At 38.7% G+C, this 16,619-nt stretch overlaps 1 pseudogene; it reads right to left on the reverse strand.

The window, feature by feature from the left end:
* Positions 1 to 12,242: 12,242 nt before the first annotated feature.
* The window catches only part of LOC106725998, a 24,350-nt pseudogene continuing 19,973 nt past the window's right edge, over positions 12,243 to 16,619 (reverse strand).

Here is a 16,619-nt window from a genome sequence, read left to right on the forward strand (position 1 = left end):
TAGATTAAGAAAATAATTTCTGCATTGGCTGGGTAGTTCAGTTGGTTAGAGCGTCATCCTGACGCGTCAAGGTTGTGGGTCTGATCCCTAGTGAGGGCACATACAAGAACCAACCGATAGCCCTCACTGGTTTGGCTCAATGGATAGAGTGTCGGCCTGCAGACTCAAGGGTCCCAGGTTTGATTCCGGTCAAGGGCATGTACCTTGGTTGCAGGCACATACCCAGTAGAGAGTGTGCAGGAGGCAGCTGGTTGATTTTTCTCTCATCGATGTTTCTAACTCTCTATCCCTCTCCCTTCCTCTATGTAAAAAATCAATAAAATATATATTTTAAAAAAAGAAAAAGAATCAACTGATAAATGCATAAATAAGTGGAACAACAAATCACTGTTTCTCCCTCACTCTAAACCGATAAATAAAATTTTTAGAAAAGAATTTTTCTTTATTATATTTTTTTCTAATATTTTATCTTTGCTCATGTGTTAAGTGGCACCACTTTTTATTGTAGACCTGAAAGGCTTGACTAATACAAAATTTCAGGCACTTGAAACCTTACTTTCAGTGTTTAAAAAGTATTGAGTTAATCTGCCATACGTCTTTACTTCAATGCACCTTCTCACTGAGGTCCATTCCTGGCCACCTTATTTAAAATTGGAAGCCCCGCTCCTCTACTGCTTACTATGTTTTGTTTTTCACTGTAACACTTACCACTATGTTACTCTTTTTAAAAAAAATATTTTTATTGATTCCAGAAAGGAAGGGAGAGGGAGAGGGTGAGGGAGAAGGAGAGGGAGAGAGAGAGAAACATCAGTGATTAGAGATAATCATTGATCAGCTGCCTCCTGCACACCCCCAACTGGGGATCGAGCCCACAACCTGGGCATGTGCCCTTGACCAGAATTGAACCTGGGACCCTTCAGTTCGCAGGCCGATATTCTATCCACTGAGCCAAACTAGCTAGGGTACTAACTCTGTATTTTTAAATCTTATTTTCTGTCCCCCACCTCCACCCCCACCCCAGTACACTAAACTCCATGAGAGCCAGGGCTTTGCCTGCTGCATTCTCTTGGGCAAAGGAAGGGTACAATCAAGATTTTCAGTGTGGAGACTGCCGGGCTTAGGCCACAGGACTCTAGGCCTGAGAACTTGGTCTGGACAGCTTGTTTCGGGGACAGGGAGGAAGGTGATTGTGGTGGGTGGTGAAAGTGAGCATTGCGCAGGCCTTAGAAGAAGAGTGGCAGGCCTGGCCCTTTGCACTAGTGGCTACAGCAACTGGGTCACCGTGGGCTGCTATCTTGACAGGAACAGGTGGAGGCAGAGCGTGGGATCAAACTTATTTAAGAATAGAGAAATGAGTTGGCATGAGGCCTTCAGTTCACCAAGTTCACCAAGTTGAGAGCTGTGTATACAGAGACTCTTCCTTCATCGCCTCTTGTAGTGATTTGTTGAATCACTTTAACACAAAGATGAACCTTTATGTTAGTTAGTATCATGAGAGCAGGACTATAGCTTTCTTGTTCCCCACTATTTCTTCAACACCCAGAAGAGTTCCTGGCTCCTATTAGTTGTTTGTGAAATTCTAACTGAGTGAGTGAATGAAATCCTATGTGGAATGAAATCACATTTTCAAAGTGCATATTTTGTGCCAGTTCGGTAAGTAATTTAAGTACATTTAACAAAACCAGTGGTTCTCAGCCTAGGCATGACTCTTAAGGAATATTTGGCAATGTCTGGAGCTACTGGTATCTAGAGAGGAGGAGAGGTTCGAGTGCTGTTAAACATCCTACAATGCACAGAACAGCCTCTACAACAAAGAATTATCCAGCCCAAAATGTTAATAATGCCAATCTGAGAAAGCCTATACTAACCAATCTTGTTGATGGTCATCTTAACCATCATAATTAGTGTCAATAGTTAAAGAAAATCCTTTGTTTACCAACCACTTTCATTTGTAGAGAACTTTAAGACCCTTTATCTTTTTTTAAAAAAATGTTTTTATTTATTTTATTTTATTTTATTTTTATTTTATTTTTATTTTATTTTTATTTTATTTTATTAGGGGGAAGCAAAGGTATTTTTATTATAATTTGTCCTTGTTGGTATTGTTATTCCCATTTCGAGGTGATGGAGTAGCCCCAAGCAGGACTTGAACCTCTACACCATCCACCACTCACTGCTCTTCCCTCCATCTTCCTGTTTTTATTTATTTTAGAGAGAAGAAGGAAGATGGAGAGAAAGATAGAGACATCAATGATGAGAGAGAATCATTGATTGGTTGCCTCCTGCATGCCCCCTCCTGGGGATCGAGCCCACAACTCGGGCATGTGCTGTGACTGGGAATTGAACTGTGACCTCCTGGTTTATAGGTCGACACTCAACCACTGAGGCACACTTGCAGGGCATAAACATTTTTTATGACAAGGATGTACTTGTAAATGTTCATTACTGAAATGGGTGATGTCATATTTTTTTTCTATTTATCATGTCAGGTTGTTAGACAATTCCTGTTAATATCTAAAAGCTACACTCTTGTAACTCCTTCCCTCCAGAGCCCCTCTAATTTCTTTCCTAATCTGTGGCTGTTTATCTGCTGTGAGCAATGGAAAAATTAAAAGCAAGCTTAAGGAGTTTGCTAAGTGAAGGCTAACATGAGTAAAGTACAGAGTTTTCAACATTATTTTAAGAGCAGATAACTTTTTTCCTTTTCAACTTGATCTGATGTCCTAATGGTTACTACTGTTATCCCAATGTTATTAGATATTATGTATTTCCAAACCATTTCTATAAAGAAAGTGAGAATTTAATGTCTTCTAAGATGAGAAGAAATGCCCCAAGGACCACTACTGCATAGTCCTACCTGCATCACTGGAGAGCAATAACACCCTGAAAAAAGTCATTTTCACCATGGAAAGGAACATGTATGTGATATGTAGATAATACAGTGAAATGATGTGCAATAGTAGAATTGTGTGTCTAGAAAAGATATTTCACTTTTGCTGAAAATGAAGAGACCTGGTGAAATGCAAAACATCCAAAAGAGTAAAAGGTATCTCGCTTTCTCTGAAAATATAGACACTGGTCACATACAAAATGTCCAAAAGGCTAACAGGGAATTTATACAACATGTTAATATAAGTTCACTTTGCCATGGATGAATCTAGAGCGTATTATGCTAAGTGAAATAAGTCAGTCAAAAAAAAGAAAAATACCATATGATTTCATATGTGGAATCTAAAGAACAATATAAATGAACAAAACAGAAATAGACTCAAAGATACAGAGAGGAGACTGATGGTTGCCAGGGAGGTGGGGTGTTGTGAGACTGGGTGATAAAGGTTAAGGCATTGAGAAATGTAGATTTGTAGTTACAGAATAGTCACGGTGATATAAAGTACAGCATAGGGGCCTGGTGGGCTGGCATGGCTCAGTCTGTTGAGCGTAGTCCCATGCACCAGAGGTCGCGGTTCAATTCCCCATCAGGTCACATGCCCGTGTTGTGGGCTTGATCCCCAGGAGGGGGCATGCAGGAGGCAGCCAATTGATGTTCCTCACTGTCCCTTCCTCTCTCTCTAAAATCAATAAAAACATTTAAAAATAATAATAAAGTACAGCATAGAGAATATAGTCAACAATATTGTAATAACTATGTATGGTGCCCGGTGGGTACTGGAACTGTCAGAGGGAATATTTTGTAAAGTAGGTGATTGTCTGACCACTATGCTATACACCTGAAACTAATACAAAATAATATTGAATGTAGACTGTTATTGAAAAATTTAAAAAAATAATTTTAAGTTCTCTTTACACGGTTTTTGGAGCAAATGCAAACATCTGAGAATGTGAAAACTGCTGGTTCTACTCAAATGAGTACACAGGCATCTGTCTAAAAGTTTTAGTACGTTAGTTTTATTATCTATCTTCAAAAGGGCTCAGGTCAATTCCAATTACCAGTTAAAATACACACAAATGCCGTGTGTGTGTGTGTGTGTGTGTGTGTGTGTGTGTGTATAAATAACATTTGTCGCTAGCATTACTGAGTACTGAATATGTAAATGTACCAAGCTTTACATGCATTACTTAATCCTTCAGAACCTTACCACATACTTCCATTATCCTGATTTTATAAAGAAACCACCTTAGGGAGGTCATGAGACTCGACTCGCCCCAAGCTGTAAAGTCGTAGAGGCAGCGTTTTAACCCAGGCCTGACTGATTCTGAGCCGGGTCTCTTAACCACGTTTACCACACTTTCAAGAAGTGAAGCTGCTCTCCTCAGAACAAAAATTTTCTGTCATTCACCATTATATTTGTTTTTTAAAAATCTTATTCGCTACTCCATGACTTACATGCAGTACACAGACAAAATTCTGTCAAAGCACCATGTGGTGCCTCGTCACATTGTGTAGATTTTTGAATTAGCATAAATTTGAACCCTGTTCGCAAGTTAATCATATTCTACATGTCAGTTATCTTCAACAGTTTCAAGTTGTTCCCATTTTCCTAGCATAAAGCACTGAGAAGGCGAGTAAGTTAATTACACCCATAAAGAACCCAGAGTGGGCCCAGATGCATAAAAATACTAATTCACATAAACGAAATGACCTTCCTGAAGACGACAGTGTGATTAAAGCTTTCTTCTTCATAAAGGCCAGACCGTTTCACAGTAGCTAAGAAATGAATTTAGCCTAATTAGAATTATTTTCATGTGTGTGAATTTACCAGGAAGAGGGGAAACTATTTTAAATATTCCAGCTATAAAGAGTTATTTGTATTCAAACTGTTACTGCTCACCTGAGCCTCACTTTTTAGTCATAGGGTAACTAACTTTTTTGTGGCTAAGCAAGATCTAATGCAAGCTAACACAGAGTAAATTACTGAGGCTTAAGGTTCTCTTCTGTTTTAAAAGTGTAGACAGAAAGTTTTAGAGTGTAGTATTAATGAAAAGAGCTGGAAAGAGCTGGAGTGTGTGAGGAAACTTAGAAAAGAAAGGGAAAGGCTCAAGTTGTTATGTAGGTCAGGTTAAACATATCAGATAGCTAATCCCTTTGCTTTACTGAAGGTTTTCCCCCCTTGCACCCCACCCATGATAGAGATTTTTTTAAATGTAACTTTGTCTTAAAAAAAATTAAAAGTGATGTGAATAGCTAGTTATAATGAAAGGATACCTGTTACATAAAACAGATACATTTTTAGAGTTATGAACCTGGGACCCTTCAGTCCGCAGGCCGACGCTCTATCCACTGAGCCAAACCGGTTTCGTCAATGTAACTTTGTCTTAAAAAAAATTAAAAGTGATGTGAATAGCTAGTTATAATGAAAGGATAACTGTTACATAAAAACAGATACATTTTTAGAATTATAGTTAAAAGCACTTTTCAATTGAATCGTTTCTCAAAAGTACCAAGGAAACTTATTTAAAGGAATCCTATTTTAAAAAAAATAGAATCTGAGTCATGAAAAATTAAAGGATGTAAATGTATTAGCTGTAGGATGTTCAGCAGTGCCCCAACCTCTCCTCCCTAAATACCAGTAGTTCCAGGCATTGCCAAAGATTTCTTGAGAGTCAACATATAGTGCTCCTTGCCTGTGTGAGAACTCATGTCTAGCAGAACTCCACTCTCATTCCTTTATTCCTTGGGTGTGTGCACCTGGCTTCCTGGTTATGGTAGTAGCCTGTTAGTCTAGGTACATTTTTTAAAATTTATTTCTAAGGACAGAGAGGAGAGTGAATGTACTTGAAACTGTTGCTTTTTGGTAAGATAAAGGTGTAAATCACCCAGACATATCTCCAACTATTGTCTCTGCCTAATTCCAGTAGCATAAATGAAACCTCTGGATCAGTTCTTTGGATCACCTAAAGGAATTTTCTAATTTATGAGCAGTTGGCTAGTAGCCATCTGGTTTATGATATGTTTTATGGTGAATTCCTCTGCCCTTCCTAGTTAAGCAAAGTTCATTGAACTGGCAACGCTGGGATCTGGTCACAGTGGCTCATTGCATTCCTTTCCTCAGCTATCCCTCAAACAAAAGCTGTATTTTCAAAGCTCCATCCTTTTTTGTAAGTTGTCCCATTTCTCAAAGTGTTTGCTTGTTGTTATGACTGAAGAAAACCTTATTCTAGGAGAACTTAGTACTGGTAGTCATAAAAAAACTGGGATGAAAGTTAGCGATACAACCTTCAAGTTCAATTTTTTATATTATGCTAACAGTGTTGGAAAAGGAACAGGGCTTATTTGAAAGGGCTTAACACCAAACTAAAGTAATAAATCGTAGTTTAAAACAAAGTTGACACGCTGACTTAAAAACACACACAAAACAGCTTTATTGAGATATAGTTCAGATACTATACAATGTCCCCATTTAAACAGGCAGGCTGGTTTCTGAGATGGAAAAACTTTGGATTGTTTCTATATAGTTCGATAGAACTTCAAGTTAGGCAAAGATTTTTGACAGGAATTTTCTCTCTTCAAAAGTGCTTAATTGTATCAAGGTAAGACCTGAGGTGAGGATCAAACAGAGAACGGGTAGCATTCCTTCTGAATTCAGCAGAAAGTTTTGAGCAACTTTTACGATACTCTGTCCTAAATTTGTAACCGTTTAAATGCTTTCTACCAAATTGTGTGACATATATTTGAAACGGTGATTGATAATGTAAATAGATTTGGTTGACTTATTGGAATATCACAAAAGTTTATTAGAAAATTGAGATAGAAGGGCCATTGATGGGTAGGTTCCCATGCAAATCTAACATTTACCAGTTGAAGACTTTTGTGTGTGTTTGTAAATTGGCCTTGAAAAAATATGCGGCCAATGAAGTGTGAAGATGGCTCAAAGGTCCTTTGAAAGATAGGAAGGCTTGCACTTGCCATAATGAGATGTGCAATATTCATAATATGGCTCTTTGAAAGTAAGTTAATACTGAAAAAGCCTATATCAAGATTTTCTCTCTCTCTTTCTTTTTCATTTTCTTTTGCTATTTCTGTGGTGTAAAATAGGGATTTAGGAAATGTGACTTTGGCTTACCTAATTCTTACCCTCTGACCATTGCTTAGGAATGATTAGGTTGCAAACCGGGTTTGCCTCGAGTATAATGGCTTTTTATATGGGTAGGACTGCAGGAAACAACTCATGGTAGAATTATTGAATAAAATCTGTTGTTTCTGGACTCATAGATACAGAGAACAAATTGATGGTTGCTAGAGGGGAGGGGTACTAGGGGTCTGGGTGAAAAAGGTGAAGGGATTAAGAACTACAGATTGGCAATTACAAAATAGTCACAGGGATGTAAAGTACAGCACAGGAAATAAGTCAATAATATTGTAACAGCTATGTATGGTGCCAGACTTATGGGAGATCACTTCGTAAGTTATCTACATGTCTAACCACTATTCTATACATCTGAAACTAATATAATATTGAATGTCAACTATAATTGAAAAAAAAATCTGTTATTTCTGTGGGTGCTGAAATAGGCAGTCAGAAAATGTATTCGTTACATTTCATCAGTAGGTCTTAATGCATTGGTTTTTTGGGACTGAACTTACACATCCCATGTAAGCAATCATTTTTGAGAATGAGGCATACATTGATACTATGAGCTGTGAATAAGATACATATTATTTCCAAGAATCTAACATTTCTTGGTTAAACACAGATTCAAAATAGCTCTGGTAAGGACCTCCTGCGTGTGTAACTTCCACTTTTTCCAGAGAAGCCTAAAGACTGGAATTCATTGTAAAATTTCTCAGTAGTTACAACTAATGAAAAAAATGTTACTTTGTTTTGTGGATCAAACAAACCATGCCTATGGGCAGTGTGTCTACATGCACTCTTTGGCCTAGGTGGTGTGAGCCCTGCTCCTGCCCTCAGGAGAGACATCAATGCTTGTGATACAAGCTGGGAAGTGATGTTCCCAGCATGTACAGGGTTGCTAAAGACCTGCAGCGGGGGCAACAAGGAAGAGTCCACAGGGGAAGAGGCCCTGACTGGGGCCCTGAAGGCGGGATTTAGAGGTGGGTCAAATGAAGCCTGAGGGACAAATAACAAGACCCCCAAAGCATTTGATGGTATCACTTGAGAAGGGGGGATGTTGGCAAGAAAGATAGCTGTTAGGGCAGGAGGAGGGGAAGAGTGAGGGAGGGAATTTATCTCACCCACTGAACAAAGAAGTCAGCAGTCTTGGGACTTGCCAAGATAAAATCACCAGATGCTCTCATAAACTCTGGGAAAAGCCACAACAATATAAAAGGGGGACCTTGAAATGTAGTCTGTCTGGCAGGGGAACCTTGAAACCTATAGGGGGGAAAAGCATAAAATCTTTGAACCCCCACCAGGTGGGACACCCAGATAAACTGAGTTGTCCACTTGTGCTTTATGCCAAGTGTATTATTAACAAATTTGTTTGTTTTGCTTTCTTTATTGCTGAAAGTATTACATATGTCTTCCCCATTGACCCCTTCTAGCCAGATCCTACCCTCTACCCCAGGCCTTCACCACCCTATTGTTTGTGTCATGGGTTATGTGTATATGCATACAAGTTCTTTAGTTGATCTCTTAACACCACTCAACTACCCTAGCCTTTCCTCTGAGATTCAACAATCTGTTCCATGCTCCTATGTCTCTGGATCTATTTTGTTCATTAGATTCCACATATGAATGAGATCATGCGATACTTGTCTTTCTCTGGCTTATTTCACTTAACATAATACTCTTTAGGTCCCTCTATTCTGTCTCAAAGGGTAAGAGATCCTTCTTTTTTTTTTTTTTTTACTGCTGCATAGTATTCCATGTTGTAAATGTACCACAGCTTTTTTTATCCACTCATCTGCTGATGGGCACTTGAGCTGTTCCCAGATCTTAGCTACTGTAAATCGCACTGCTATGAACATAGGGGTGCATGCATTCTTTCTGATAGGTGTTTCGGGTTTCTTAGGATATATTCCTAGAAGTGGGATAACTGGGTGAGATGGCAGTCGCTTGCTTTGTTTCAACACTGCTTTCTGTCAATCATCTGAATTCTTTCTCGATAGCTGACAAGAGCCAAGGAGGGAAGGGCCAGCTTGCTTTGACTTGGCTGGCTCTCCAGTAACACATATGTATCTATACACACTTACACTTCGCCTATGTATCTAAATCATGAGTCTTTCATACAGATATATCCAGTTCTAATCTGACACCACAGCATTCCAATTTTTGCCCTTGCCATATCTGCAACTTCCTTTCCTGAAAGTGAGAAACCTGGCTTTTATTATTCTTAATATACAGGGGCAGGCAAAAGTAGGTTTACAGTTGTTCATATGGAAAATGCAGGTTACGATTATTACATTAGCTTTATTAACTCTGTGCTTCGTGTACTCACAACTGTAAACCTACTTTTTAAAAAAAATCTTCACCCGAGGATATGTTTTTTATTGATTTTTAGAGAGAGAGGTAGGGAGAGAGAGAGCAACATCGATGTAATCTATTGCTGCACCCCAACCAGGGGATCGAATCCACAAACTAGGTATGTCTCCTGCCCAGGAATCAAACCTTTAGCCTTTTGGTGCATGGTATGATGCTCCAACCAATTGAGCAACCTGGCCAGGGCTGTAAACCTACTTTTGCCCACCCCCACCCCTGTATTTATTTATTTGGTCAATCCTGCTGTACATAACTAATCTCCCATTGTTGCTGCCGCCTCTCCCTCTGCGCAGGTGTCCTCACACCACTTGGGTTCTGATACCTACTGTGCCGGGCTGACCCCACATGCAGACACCCTTCTGACTCAGTCTGAGTGTGGTTCTAGTTTTGAGTGTGGCAAGTATGAAAGGACTGGTTTACTTCATTTATACTTTGGGTAAAGTTTCGTGAAGGGATAACTGATAGCGTTCCTGTACTCTCTCAATCTTAAATTGCTTTTTTTGTTGTTAGACTCCCCCACACCACCCCGCATCTAACCAGGTATCTTTTACAATAGCAACGAATATATTTTACATGTGGATATTTTGATTCTCATATCAATACTTAAATATATCTATTATTGGACAGTTTGCGGTATATTACATAAATGTTATATATGATGATGTATTTTAGGCATACATAGTAAAGCCATATGTTTGTATAGCAGCATAAAATGCAAAGAGATTAGAAGTGGCTTTAAAATTCCACCTAAAATCTACCTATAATTCTCATCTCCATTGCAATGTAAATTAGAATATTGCACAGTTTTGTGACTTTTCTGATTTTAAAATTATATAAAGACATTACCATGGGTGTTTTAATTTCCTTTGGTATTCGTGGTATTCCTTAGAAAGATGTCTGTTTTTGTTTTCTTTCACATGTGCATGAGGAGAAAGTTACTGATTAAGGTCATGCTGATGTAATGATAACAATCACAGGATTTCTTACCTTCCTGAACTACATCCTTTGGACATTCTTCTTCACAAACAAGCCAGTTTGTTGGAAAATGGAGTTTCCTGGATGTTCCTTTTTTATGTGCACTTATGTATTTTGGAGGAAGCTGTGTAAATGTCGGCAGTCTGAACAGCTTTTGATCTCTAAAGTTCTAATTGATTGAAAAGCATGCTGACTTTAAAGTTCATTTAAATTCGTTCTTCTTTATATTGTCTATTCTTAAGTCTGTCTTGACATAACATTTCTGGGAAGCCATCCTATTCCACTATTTTTTTTTTCTTAGTGATTTGGGGAATAGTTTTATAGGAAAAGCATTTGATATCGCTCCCCGTGGTACATGGAACTTCTTGTGGAATTCTGAGTCTTAATACATACCAGACACTATTCCCATCCCTTTCTGTTTTTAATCTTGAGATCACTGTTGCACCTGTGGGTGGGCAGATAACATTGAATCCAAAAGCAAGTAAATGCCTTCAGTTGTCTAAGAATGGAATTTTGGTGAATCAAAAGTGGGAAACTGCTGAAGAAGTTATCAATACAGGTGCAGGTGTATCAGTTTGTGAGGTATAGTCACACTGGAAAGTAATACAACTGACTGGATTGGTTATGTTTACTATTCTTTGGAGGTTGAGATCCTGAAGCAAAAAGTAGAGAGCTCCAGTGATCACATGGTGGGTGCATAATTTCATTTGTGCATTCTCCTTGCTTTGCATTCCAGTCCATGTTGTTCTATGGAAACATGTGACTCTTAATAGCCAAAAGCAATATAACATTTTATGGTAAAGAATGCACCAAATAAACAATTTTATTTAACTTCTTATGGAAAATTTCAAACTTAATGCAATATAGAGGAGAATATGACCTCTAGCTCTATCACTCAGCTTTGAGAATTATCAACATATGGCCAAATAAATTTGTTATAAAGATTTTTTTAAAATATAATTTTATTGATTTCAGAGAGGAAGGGAGAGAGATATAGAAACATCAGTGATGAGAGAGAATCACCAATTGGCTGCTTCCAGGACACTTCACACTGAGATCGAGCCCCCATCCTGGGCTTGTGCCCTGACTGGGAATCAAACCGTGACCTCCTGGTTCATAGATCAATGTGCAACCACGCCAGCCCGGCATAAAGATTTTTTAAAAGCCCTTTGCATATTTTTAAAGAAATGGACTTATTTATAACCTTTAGCATGTTTTGTTCTCAGAACTAAAATAATTTACATTTAAAGCAATTATTCATATGTGTATACCTTGAATGTCTATAATATGGCAAATAAGAAATTTCCCTTGGATTCCAGTTCATCTTTGACTATCAACTCTTTACTCCCCTTCTTTGTTTTGTGAAATCATTTGGATTACTTTCTGGAAAAAAAACTGTCCCATAGGTCTAATCAACAGTAAGTAAAACAAATAAGATCCTTATAGCATTGATGATTGTTAGCTACCTGAATGAATTAAAAGAATTCGAGGAGATATTATGCATGGCAAGATCTATCCCCATCCTGATTTTGTGATGTTCTTTCCCATTACTTCCCTGTCCATTTAGGACATCCACAGAGAACTAACCCCCTCTAGCCCTTTCTTATTGTGGTAAAATACACATAACATAAATTTTATCATCTTAACCATATTTAAAAAAATATGTTTGTATTGAATTTCCTTTGAGAGAGAGAGAAAGGGAGAGGGAGAGGGAGAGATGTATCGATTGGCTGCCTCCTGCAAGCCCCCTACCAGGGATTGAGCCTGCACCACAGGCATGTGCCCTGACTGGGAATTGAACTGGCGACCTCTTGGTGCCTGGGATTATGCCTAACCAACTGAGCCACACTGGCCAGGGCCATCTTAACCAGTTTTAAGTGTGCAGTTCAGTGGTATTAAATACAATCACATTATTGTGCAATCATTAGAACCATTCATCCCCAGAACTCTTTTAATCTTGCAAAATGGAAATGCTATAACCATTGAACACTCTGTGATGAATCTTTTTGCAAGGTGCTTGGAGGGCTATTCAGATCTCTGGGCTTTACAAGGTTCTGCTAAGGTCTGTACTGAGCACCTTGTGCATGGGAAGGTTGTAGTTACTCTTGAGGGAGGCAGCTTTACGCCAAGTGCCATACAGATCATCTGACTTCCCGAAAGCACTTTCAGTATAAATGCAGAAACAAGTGCTTACCGGGAGAAGTTTAAAATGTTCAGTTTGTTTACATTAAGCAGAGTAATTCCAGGGATGTTTCGGAAGGCTTTGATGATGTCGTTGCCCTCATTATAGATGCAAGCTCCCTGCGCTGGATTCGATGACGGTTTCTCATTTTGCCCTTGCCAGCTTTCATTTGCTGAGAGGCATAGATCTTTTTGATATCATTCTAGGCCTTAAGTTTCTTTTTTTAAAAAAATATATTTTTATTGATTTCAGAGAGGAAGGGAGAGGGAGAGAGAGATAGAAACATCAATGATGAGGAAGAATCACTGATTGGCTGCCTCCTTACACCCCTCACTGGGGATCCAGCCCCTAACCCAGGCATGTTCCCTTGACTGGAATCGAACCCGGGACCCTTCAGTTCACAGGCCGACACTCTGTCCACTGAGGCAAACCGGCTAGGGCGTAGGCCTTAAGTTTTTTAAGAAGCAAAACAGCCTCCTTGGTTTCCTTGTAGCCTTTAACTTTACCTTCAACCACCAAAGGAGGTTCAGGAACTTCCTCAATACAATGACCTTTAGACATGACGAGGGCTGATAAGGCTGAGGCAGCCAGGGCCGAGCAGATGGCATATCATTTCTGTGTTGTGTTTACTGTGTAGTGCCAGTGACACTACGTTTTGGTTGGTGCATACGTGTGGCTCCCACAGCACATACTGCCAAAAGCACTCATTTAGAACAATGAGTCCACTGCCTTGAACTCCAGCCATAGCTCTGCTACTACTTCATGACTCAGCACTGGTTTCATGACTGATAATTCACTAACAGCATGGGGCTGTCAATTGTTTTTGATGATTGCTAATTTACTAACAGCCTAGGGCTGTGTATTGTTTTTATGGAAGTTGGGGTGAACAAAGTTCATAATATCTAGTCATATGAGAGCCTTGAACGTAGCAGGCAAAGTGACATTTTTGCCAGATTATTTCCCCTTGTCAGAGTACATTGATATCTGGATGACAACATGCCATGATGGGGAAAGGCGATGGCCACGCTCCTCTCAACTTGGTGGCTCTCACAGGAAAAATATTTTAACTTTTTGAGGAACCGCCATACTGTTTTCTACAGTGGCTGTACCAATTCACATTCCCACTAAAAGTACATGAGAGTTCCAATTTCTTCAGATCCTCACTAACACTTGTTTTCTGTTGTTGTTTTTGTTAATCCTCCCCCGAGGATATTTTTCCACTGATTTTTTTTGGGGGGGGGGAACGTGGAAGAGAGAGGGAAAGACAGAGAAACATCGATGTGGGAGAAACACATCGATTGATTGCCTCCTGCATGAGCCCTGACCAGAGCCGGTCCAGGGAGAAGCCTGCACCCAAGGTACATGCCCTTGACGGGAATCAAACCCAGGACCCTTTGGTCTGCAGGCTGATGCTCTATCCATTGAGCCAAATAAGCTAGGACCGTTTTCTGTTTTTGATGGTAGCCATTTTAATCCAGTGGATATCCAGTTTTCCCAGCACCATTTTCCCACTGAGTCATCTTGGCACCCTTGTCAAACATCATTTGGTCATATGCGGGTTAATTTTTAAGCTCTGTATTCTGTTCCATTGGTCTACATGGTTGTCTTTATGCCAATACCACATTGTTTTGATCACTATAGCTTTGCAGTAAGTTTTGAAATTAGTAACTGTGAGTTGGCCAGTTTTATTCTTTTTTAAGATAAAAGGCATCTGAATTGGAAAGGAAGTATAGTAAAATTATCCGTTTGCAGACAATATGATCTTCTCTGTAGAAAACCCTAAAGATTCCTCACACAAAAAAGCTGTTAGAACTGATGAATGAATTCAGCAAAGTAGGATACAAAGTCCACACACACAATTCAACTGCATTCTATACACAAACAGTGAACACAGAAAAGGAAATTATGAAAACAGTTCCATTTACAGTAATATTAAAAAGAATAAAATACTTAGGAATTAGCTTAACCAAGAAGGCAAAAGGCTTGTACGATGAAAACTACAAAACATTGCTGAAAGAAATCTTAAAAGACATTAATAAATGGAAACATGTCCCATGTTCTTCGATTAGAAGACATAAATGTTAAAATGTCAATGCACTCCAAAGCAATCTTCATACAGATTCAGTGCAGTCCCTATCAAAATTCCAGTGACATTTTTGCACAAATAGAAAAACCCATGGAATCACAAGGGGCCTCAAATAGCCCAAAAATTTTGAAAAAGAACAAAACTGGCCAACTCACACTTCCAGAATCCAATGATGTGTATTTGGGTCCACTTGATGATGTCCCACAGGTCCTTAGGCTCTGTTTGCTTTTCTTCAGTTTTTTCCTTTCTGTTCCTCAGACTTGATAATTTCTATTGTTTTGTCTTCAAGTTTGGTGATTATTTCTTCTGCCTGCTCAAATCTGCCTTTGAATCCCTCTAGTGAAATTTTCATTTTAGTTATTGTACTCTTCAGCTTCAGAATTTCTTTTTCATATCTTTTTAAGTTTTCTACCTCTTTATTAATATTCTCATTTTGGTCACACATTTTCTTGACTTTCTCCTCATATTTCTTTAGTTTTTGAACATCTTTATGAGATTTGTTTTAAAGTCTTATATATCTGCCATTAGGTCTTTTCCAGGGACAAAATCTGTTTATTTACTTATTCTTTGTTTGAATGGGTTATACATTGCTGTTTATTTGTTTGCCTTGTGATTTTGTTGAACATTGGACATTTGAATCTAATAATGTGTTAACTCAGGAGATTAGATTCTCCATTTTCTCAGAATTTCCCATATTTTGTTATTGTTTTTATTGTGTGTGTGTGTGTGTGTGTGTGTGTGTGTGTTGTTGTTTTTGTTGTTGTTTTTTCCTTATTTTCATAGTCTAGTCTTATGCTGAGGTCAGACTGAAGTGTATACTTATGGTCTTCTCAGGTCTTTTCTGAGTCTTTCTGTGGGAATGTGCTTGGTCAGTTTCTAATTCTCCTGTATGTGTTATTGTTCCTAGTCTTTAATGTTTGCCTCCTGACAGTGGAAAAAGTGAAAAATGAAGTGGGAAAACAGGGCTTGTACTCTTTAAATCTTCTATAAATCACTTCATCTGGTGGGGGAGGGTAATATGGAAAGTTATAACAATAAAGGCTGCCCACCCCTTTGTCCTTCTGTGATCAGAAGCAGTAATCAGCAATGAAAGCATAGATCTCCATTATTTGGAGGATAGAGTCCTTTTTGTCTGCCCTGGTTCCCATAAATTGTGTGCAGCTGCTCCAGGAACATGTGCACAGCTGCCTACCAAGTGGCTGGGGGTGGGGAGTGGGTTACTGCTACTGTGCAAAGAGCTGAAATTGACCTATAATAAGTACAGTTTACCATCCTTGTCTTCCTCTGGAAGTTGCAAGCATTCAGCACACTCTAGAGTTTCAAAATAGTTATATTCAGACAGATTCTGCTAGTGAAATTGTTGTCTAGGAGAGGAAACAGATACCTGGTACTTTCTACTCTGCAATCTTTCCAGAATCCTTTCCATAGAGAACCTGTTGAAGAGCACAGCATCTCCCACTGTAGTACAGACTGGGTACTGTGGTACAAGTACTCAATTCTATTTGACTTGGTTTAAATTTTGTTTTTCTTCTTCCCTCCCTGATGATCTCATTCTAGAGTCTGGTCTTTTAGATCATAGTGCTTTTTTTCAATTGGCTGTTAGGTTTGGGTGGTCACAGATGACTTCATGAAATGAATGCCCCTAAAATGATATTTTAGCTTAATTTTGAAGGAGTGGTAAAATTTAGAAGGGCAAAGGTAGGGTGGGAGTTGGGAAGGATATAGTCCAGATCTTTGAAACTTATAGAACTATATTCAATTATGATAAAATAGATGGTTTCTATGATAAACCCTCTGTTAAATCTTTTAAAGTATTGTTTACAATTTAGCAATAACCCTGAGGTAGATATTGTTATCCCATTTTCTGTATAATACTAGTCTCCTGAGACTTCCCTGGTTTTTTGTGTTTTTTTTTCCCTTTAAATGTTTTGTTTGTTTGTTTGTTTTTTAAATTTCTTTATTGGTTAAGGTATTACAA

This window comes from Myotis brandtii, unplaced genomic scaffold, assembly GCF_000412655.1.
Source record: "Myotis brandtii unplaced genomic scaffold, ASM41265v1 scaffold209, whole genome shotgun sequence".
Classification (NCBI taxonomy): domain Eukaryota; kingdom Metazoa; phylum Chordata; class Mammalia; order Chiroptera; family Vespertilionidae; genus Myotis; species Myotis brandtii.